The sequence below is a fragment of the Micropterus dolomieu genome, linkage group LG20 (genome assembly GCF_021292245.1).
Source record: "Micropterus dolomieu isolate WLL.071019.BEF.003 ecotype Adirondacks linkage group LG20, ASM2129224v1, whole genome shotgun sequence".
NCBI classification, from domain to species: domain Eukaryota; kingdom Metazoa; phylum Chordata; class Actinopteri; order Centrarchiformes; family Centrarchidae; genus Micropterus; species Micropterus dolomieu.
This window is the reverse complement of record NC_060169.1, coordinates 6,850,622-6,859,756: the sequence shown is the minus strand read 5'-3', so window position 1 is coordinate 6,859,756 and position 9,135 is coordinate 6,850,622.

Sequence of the window (9,135 nt, the reverse complement as noted above, 5' to 3'; positions counted from 1 at the left end):
GTACAACCAGGCCAGGAACACGCTGACTAAAGAGGTCAAAGCTGCAAAGAGGTGCTATGCTGAAAAGCTAAATAACAGCTTTGCAGCCAACGACCCTGCGTCAGTGTGGAGAAGCCTACGGACACTCACAGACTACAAGAGACCATCCCCCAACACTGCTGGTACTGAACGACTGGCAAACGAGCTGAATGGTTTCTACTGTAGGTTTGAAAAGCCCAGAGTCACACCTCTCCCCCACTCCAACGCCATCTTCAAACAGTCACCGTCCCCCTCTGACCTCTCACCTGCACTCAAGATCTGTGAAGAGGACGTGAGCCACCTCTTCCAAAGGCAGAAGATCAGGAAGGCTCCTGGACCTGACGGTGTCTCACCATCTTGCCTGAAAATCTGTGCGGACCATCTGGCCCCCATCTTCACTCAGATCTTCAAGAAATCACTGGAGCAGTGTGAAGTTCCCTCCTGCTTCAAACGCTCCACAGTCATCCCGGTCCCAAAAAAAACCCCCATCTCTGGACTAAATGACTACAGGCCTGTCGCCCTGACATCTGTAGTCATGAAGTCCTTTGAAAGACTGGTGTTGGCCCACCTGAAGGACATTACAGGCCCACTGCTGGACTCCCTGCATTTTGCCTACAGGGCTAACAGGTCAGTGGATGATGCTGTCAACTTGGGTCTGCATCACATCCTGCAACACCTCGACTCTCCAGGGACATATGCAAGGATCCTGTTCGTGGACTTCAGCTCGGCGTTCAACACCATCATCCCGGACATCTTCAGCACCAAACTCACCCAGCTCACTGTGCCAGCCTCCACCTGTCAGTGGATCACAGACTTCCTGACTGACAGGAGTCAGCAGGTGAGGCTGGGAAACATCACATCCAGCACCTGGACTATCAGCACTGCCGCCCCCCAGGGGTGTGTGCTCTCCCCACTGCTCTTCTCCCTCTACACCAGCGACTGCACCTCAGGGGACCCATCTGTCAAACTACTGAAGTTCGCTGATGACACAACGGTCATCGGCCTCATCCGGGACGGTGACGAGTCGGCCCAAAGACGGGAGGTTAATCAGCTGGCTCTCTGGTGCGGTCAGAACAACCTGGAGCTTAACACACTCAAAACTGTGGAGATGACCGTGGACTTCAGGAGGAGCCCCCCCACTCTGCCCCCCATCACCATACTCAACAGCCCTGTGTCTGCTGTGGAATCCTTCAAGTTTCTGGGATCCACTATATCCCAGGACCTGAAGTGGGAGCCCAACACCGACACGATCATCAAGAAGGCCCAGCAGAGGATGTACTTCCTGCGTCAGGAAGCTCAACCTGCCTAAGGAGCTGCTGATCCAGTTCTACACAGCCATCATCCAGTCTGTTCTCTGCACCTCCATCACAGTCTGGTTTGGATCTACCACCAAAAAGGACAAGGAAAGACTACAACGGACAGTCAGGACTGCAGAAAAAATCATCGGTGCAAACCTGCTCTCCATTCAGGACTTTACATTGAGTCAGGAAACGGGCTCCTCCCCTCTGGTAGACGCTACAGAGCACTGTACGCCAAAACCAACAGACACAGAAGCAGTTTCTTCCCACAAGCCATCACTCTGATGAACAGCTGATTTCTGACTCAGTGTCAGGAACAAGTCCTGTGCAATAACCCAGTAACTCTGTCTCTAATCAGCACCTGTTTACTGGTTTCCACTTATTATTTATTTATTTACCATTTTCTATTTCAGTGCTGTTCATACCATGTCATATTGTAAATACTGTATCCCAATACCCCTACCTCAGGTCATAAGGTCATAGGTCTTGTTTATTTTTTCCAGCATCCTTTGCACTATGCTCCATCACACTGTGTACATGTGTACATGTATGTGTACCTGTATATCATATCCACCTCAACATGTACATAATGAGAATAATAGTTTACTCCTGCATCCTTTGCACTCTGATCACTGCACTATTTGTCAATATGTCTATATTGTTTTGTTCATAGTTGTTTTGTTCATCTATCTTGTTCATATTAGTGTTGTCTAGTGTAGTTTGTGTCTGATTTTATTTTATTATTATTTTATTATTGCGTTATGGTATTTTTGTAAGAGTAAGCACATCGTGAGCAATGTACAATCCTGAGTCAAATTCCTCGTATGTGTACACATACCTAGCAATAAAACTGGTTCTGATTCTGATACAAGTACCTTGATGTACATATCGATAGTGCACTTAGCTGGAAGGACCACATTAATACTCTCTGCTCCAGACTTCAACAGAGGATACACTTTTTTTCGAAGATTTATGTTGTTGTTTTATCATGCAATACTGCATGCAATACTAGAGAGTATTCTAAGATACGGTATCACCGCATGGTATGGTAATCTGACAGTGCAGTACAGTCCAAATCACAGATTGCCCATCTGGTACAGACAGCCATGAAGAGGGGTCAAAAAGCATCCGCCCTCCAGACAATTTATGAGCAGTTAGTTATCAGACAGGCAAAAAGAAATAGTCTCCGATCCGACCCACATACTTCACCCCGAATTTCAGCTTTTACCCTCTGGTAGAAGATTCAGGGTTCCTAAATGCAAGCTAAACTGATATAAACACTAATTTGTGCCTATGTCCATTAAGCTTATCAACACTAATATGTAGGCTGGCTGGGATGTGCACTGTGTCATTGTGCAATAAGTAGGCTATCGGGGTGATGCAATATGTTAGTGGTGCAACACATGGGCTGTTGGATTGTTCAATATGTCATCATGTATTGCATAGGTTATGTGAAATATGTCATTGGTGCAATATGTAGGCTATTGGGGTTGTACAATATGTCATTTGCGCAATACGTAGGCTATTGGGATTGTGCAATACATAAGGAATTAGGGGTGTGCAATATATCATTGTGCAAGGGTTGTGCTACATTGCGGGGAATGCAGCCGACAGGCTTGTTCAATCAAAACATTGGAAGAAGGAGTCAACGTGCTACTATATAGGTAACTGTCTAATCTATATGGCACCATGTGTTGTGTTGCATGAGAATATGTGTTGAGAGATGCTTTATTTCTGTATTTTGTGTTGTCTTGTAAAGCTGCAAAATGGAGTCCAAAACTAATTTCCCTTCGGGGACAATAAAGTAGATCTTATCTATAATTTCTCCTCACACTTCAAATTCAATGACGAATATAGGATAATTTAAAGAGGTGATATTATGCTCATTTTCAGGTTCAAAATCTTATTTAGGGGTTGTACCAGAACAGGTTTACATGGTTTAATTTTCAAAATTTTTTCTGATACTGCACATTGCTGCGTGTGCTCTTTTCACCCTATGAGTTGTACGCTCCGCTCTACAGAGAGCTACAGAGTGATGCATCTTACTTGTACTTGTAATCTTTGTTGGGAGTTGCACATGCACAGTTCCCAGGTAAGGACTATTAGCCAATCAGAAGCAGAGAGGGGCGGGTCGTAAGAAACAAGGTGGTGTGATCCAAATCAAAGCCGCTTCAGACTCCACAACCACACAACATCATTGTTCCACATGTTACAATAAACCACTACAAAAAGCACCATATTTCACCTCAATTTTACTTAAAAATTGGCCAAACAATTTGAACGTTTGCTCAGTAGCTTTCACATCAGGTGTAACATTAGCATTATAGCTATAACTTTAGCTGTGTTAGCCAACATTTACAACTCCGCACTTGAACAGTCTGTGAAGTTACATTGCCGTGTTTATTTTAAATATAATTCACAACCAATAAAGCATACTTACAGGTTGTGATTGTGAATTTCCAGGCCCAAACAGAGTCGGAGTTGCGTCGTCTTTTAGGACTAAACGTTGAACTGTTGCCGGTGTTCTGACGATCTATGCTGCCTTGCCGAAAAATGCCATAGCACAAATCGATAGACTCGACTCTACTCGGCCCTGCTCCGTTTTCCATTGCAGATAGTACCCAGAGATAGTACGTAGCTTGTCGTCATAGCGACGCCACACACAACTGCCCGACGTAATGTTCAATGCGACACACACACCAGTGATCCACACAGCTTTCTCTTTCTTAAGTTAAAACATTTCAACATTCCTCAGAATGTAAAGACAGATAAGCGGTATGAAAACCTTCCTGTGTTGTTGCTGCAGCGGTCTGTGTGACGGCGGGAGCAGAGGGCTCTGTGAGCGGGCAGCTGGCCGGCCTCACATGCTCCTCCAGCGGGTTGGCACAGGCTTCCCCCGCAGCCACTTGCGGAGCTCCTCAACTCCGAAAATATTCAAGCACATTTTTGTTCCGCCATCACTTCTCCTAAAACTGTCAATATTCGAAATCTACACAGCTGATTTCTCACCTCAAAACTTCTCAGAAGTGGATTTAGTGATGAAATTCCATATGAAAATTGTAAAATATAAAACTTTCTGTTGCTGGCCTCTGTCTGGAGCACGCAATGATGATGCAGTGAAGAGTGACAATTCTCTCTGACCAGTCAGCAGTCTGTCATGTTTTCACGCTACATTTTAGTATCCCTCAACTCACTTGGAACCTCGACGGAGGTGAGGTGATACGAAAAAAAGTACCTTGAAGCAGGTACAGGTACAACATTTCTACAATGGAAACCCAAACAAAGACGAGTCGAGCCAAAGGGCCTCCGCTCAGACTAGCTTGGTTTGAGGGCGTGCCTGACCCCGCTAGCTGCTTGGCAAGCTTTATGACGCGTTTTCATTGTGACGCCACAAGTAAAGGAAGTGAAGGGCTGGACTACAAACGAGCTGTTTTCAAGCGGTTCAGAGCAGAGCTTTCTGTGGGAGATGGGAACTCCCTTTGGGCTGGACTTTGGGCTATTTCACTTTGCAAACCTGTTACATGCACAAAAAAGAGATATAACTCAACAAAGGAGAGGGAAAAGCCAAAAAGCTTAATACCACCTCTTTAAAGTCAGTAAAATGGGTTTATGACATATTTCTATACTATCCTTCATATCATACTTTCATCTTAACTGCTGAGCTCAGGTTCTACGTTTTACAGTGCTGCTTCTTTCAGTCACATGCTCATTGTTTGTACTGATCGGTCATCTGCTGCTATCTCTGTATTTAAAATGAGATTGTCCAAGCCTGACGTCTTTTGATTTTAATATGTATAAGTTCATAATTATCTGCTGCATAGATGATATGTCTGCTGCTGCATATCTGGTGGACTGCTGGATTCAGATTTATCCATCTCAATTCACTAAAAGGTATATATTCCCCTCAAGGTCTCAGGTGCCCAGCAGGGGACCCATCTCGTCTGATGGTCAATTTAGTCACTAGATGATGGTCTGAAAGGTCAGTTCACTACTTAAATACAGTACGGGGGCTTTGCCTTTTTCCCCTGTAGTTAATTCTTTTTTTTCTGACATTAGTGGAGGTGCTATTTAGAGGTAGAGCAACAATCTATCTAAGTGTTAGGCATCAAAAATGTATCTATAAATGCTACCATTGTGGATTGCCCAAATTAACTCACTAATCTGGTTCAGTGAGCCACAGCTCTGTAAGCTTTTGGAAGGAAATTTTGTTTTTATTTTCAGTAAGCAAAAACCACTAGCAAGTTGTGTTAACTCTGCTGTATCACTGCTGCTGCTGCAAAAAATAAAATATATAAAACTTGTAGCATTTCATAAACCCCACTTTCACCCCAGCATCCACCTGTAGGCTCTGAATCTAAGTTCCCCTGGGGGGAGTTTATTATCGTCACTCCCCAGTTGCTGCTGTGCAGAGGTTGGTGTTTCCTTGCAGGGCATGACAAGCTTAGAGTCTGACACCAAATATCAACTCTGAACATACTCTTTATTCACATAACAAATCCGTTCTACAAGCCTTTGCTGTCTGAAATTATAGATCTAGAAAAATGATTAAACATTACAGTTTTACACTTTGAAGGACAATCTAAACGACTAAAGCAACTACTGAACAAAATACAAAATTCCCATTCATGCAGGCCATTCTGGTGATATTCTGACTGCTGTTGAAACGCACTTGTTCTCATAGTATAACCCTGACCCACATTTTATTTGCTTTTTGAAAATCTCCTATTTCTATAATATTTTTCCCATCACTTGTGTCTTGGCACAGTCATGGGGTCAAATACAAGTGCTGAATTGATTTCCGTTGCCACAGACACATTTGGCGTTGCTTTGTGAGTATAAAGAGCATAAAATAATGACAAATAAATAGACGCTGTGGATACTTCGGTGTTATGGGCACCAATCCTCATTATCCCATCATAGTCTCACTGAGCACATGTACGTACATGATTGGACTTGCCCTTCCATTTCGCTTGCCACACTGCAAATCTGCCACGTTGGCGGGTTCACTTCATACGGGCACGGCATGCTATTAAGGGGTTATTTGTATAATTTACCACTTCTAATTCCAAGGCTCAGCCATATTGGCAGAAACATTCAAGACTAAATTGAGTGTGAAGATTGAGAGGAATTAATGTCTGCTGGACTGTGAGCTGAATGCGTACCTTCAGTGGGCCCTCGGCCACCACAAGGACAAGAGCCTGAGCAGGATTTGTATGTTAAAGGTTGACTTAGCAAAGTCAATAATTGAGCTACTCTGTGGGACTTTGTCCGCCCCGAAGCAATCAGCCATTCTTTTTTTGCTGGATTAGAGGAGAGAGGCATGCAATCTAATACGACTGTAAGGCTTGTAAGTGGAACAAAAACAAACACTGAAAAGGAATTTATTTTTTAAGGAACATAAGTTTTAGCAATGTCAGTGCTTCAGAATTCTTAAAAACATTGCGTTGTAGTCATATATTAGCCTACTAGGTAATGCTATTTTTTTTTTACTGTTCCCATATCAAATAGTCCCATGTGATGTCTTTTAAGTGTTAGCAATGCAAATGGAGGCATGGCTTCCTGAAAATAAATAGGAGCAAATGTGACTTCTGCTTGAATAGGCATAACAAACAACTTGTCTGTATTACCAGAAACTCTAAGGTTATGCATATAGTTACCCATTACGGATTATACAAATTATTTGTTAGGCAAAATTTGTTAGATGTTAGAATAAAGTCCAAAGAGCTGTGCCTCACTGGACCAGATTAGTGAGTTAATTTGATTTTAAGGGGCAATCCACACTGGGGCGGCTGAGCCTTAGAGGTAGAGCGGGTTCCCCACTAATCAGAAGATCGGTGGTTTGATCCCCAGCTCCTCCATTCTGCATGTCAAAGTGTCCTTGGGCAAGATACTGAACCCCAAATTGCTACCGATGGCTGCGTGTGATTGTGTTTATGATTAGTTTCTTTTAACAGATGAGTTTTTGCCATCACTTGAATGTGTGGGAATGGGGTGAATGTGAGTTGTAGTGTAAAGCGCTTTGAGTGGTAGGAAAACTACAGTCCAAATACAGTCCATTTACTGGTAGCATATTTGACACCTTTTTGATGTCTGTCTCACTAAACAGATATGCTTCCAATTTCTAAACAAAGTTCCCTGCAGCATTATATAGATGCTCCGCCTCTCCTGTATAATTCATGAATATATTTAGCCTCAGGGAAAACAGGCAATGATGCTAGTTCATGCAGCAAGTATTTAAGTAGTGAACGGGCTAACTAAATAGACAATGAGACAAGATGCATCAGGATATGTCTGAATCAGCTCCGCAGGTGACAATGAGTGCTGAAGTTAATTTAAGGTTAGATATTGCACAGCTCGACTTGCGTGTTTGCATCAATGAATCAAATTAATGTTGTAGAGATTAACTTGGCCACAATTCAGAACACACCAATCTCCATTCTCTGCTGTTTGTTTGATGTGAACAGATTATATAATGACGGCCTGAAGTTTCATTATGAACTTTCCATTTTCACTGTGAGCAGATAGATCACCAATGTTGGGGGAAATAGAATCAATCAATCAATTATAATAGAGGCGGCAGTAGCTCAAACCGTAAGGACTAAGCTGTAAACTGGAGAGTTGTGGGTTCGAGTCCAGCTCAGGTCAGAAACACGTGGCATGGACTGGGCCCTGCCGAAGGTGACAAGCCCCTGAACCCCCAACCGCTCGGGGCTGCAGCCAACGCAGCACACGATTCGAGCAGCAACGTGAGAGTAAAGACCCGCAGCTGTGAGACAGTTTAAATGTTCGTACTGCTGTTATTCTGAGTTATGTCGTAACATTTTAACTTAAATCAAGAGACATCTGGCTCGTGATGGACAGGCTTGTGTAACTTAGAAGCACTTATAGTTTTTCCCTGTACTCTGCCTGCCTCCCTGTGTCTCCTCCCCTGCGTGTGCTCTTCCTCTCTCTCTCCCTCCGCTCCTGAGCCCAGCCAACGACCCGCACTTGCACCTCGTCAGCCACCTCCTCTGCCAGCAATCAGCCTCATCTCTGACAGTACTTCTACCCCGATTCTCCAGTCTACCCCTGCTTGATCATCGTTGCTCCTTACCTGGTGCCATTTCACCACTCAAGCTCTTGCTTATTCTGCATCAGTTCTGTTTCCCTGTGCTTTGTTCCCACAGTGTCTAACCCTGTCTGTCTCCCCTCCAGGTCCGCTCATCTCCGTCCTCCGTTCCGTCAGCAGGGCTCACCACCCTGCCCTCTAACCTCGAACCTCTTCCACGGCGTCCTCCCGGCTCCTCCCCGTGCCTCCTTGTTTCCTCGGTCCCCAGTGCCCCCGGCTCCCTTGTCTCAGTCTCCTCGGTTCCCCGTGTCTGTGTTTCCCCTGCGTCCGCCTCTCCTTCTCCTCCACTCCCTCTACCCCTTTTCCCCTTCAATAAAGCCTGTTCTTCCCGAGTGTTGCATTTGGGTCCACTCTGTCCCCACATCACAACATAACAGGTACTGCACCTCAGATTTGGCAATGTGACACTTCTTCGCATTGATGACTAGACCAGCACTGTGGATGCGTTGAAAGACATTGGCAAGATGTTGCTGATGCTCCTCCCATGTCCAGCTGAAAATGACAGTGTCATCAATGTAGGCTGCTGCATAGTCCTGTGCTCCTCTCAAAACTTCCTCCACCACCCTGAAATGTTGTCAGTGCTCTATGCAACCCAAACGGCATCACTTTGAAACCACTTGCAACTCTGAATGTTGTTAAATCCTTTGAAGATTCTGTTAGGGGCACTTGCCAGTACCCTTTGCAGAGGTGACCTTCTCCAAGCGCTCAATC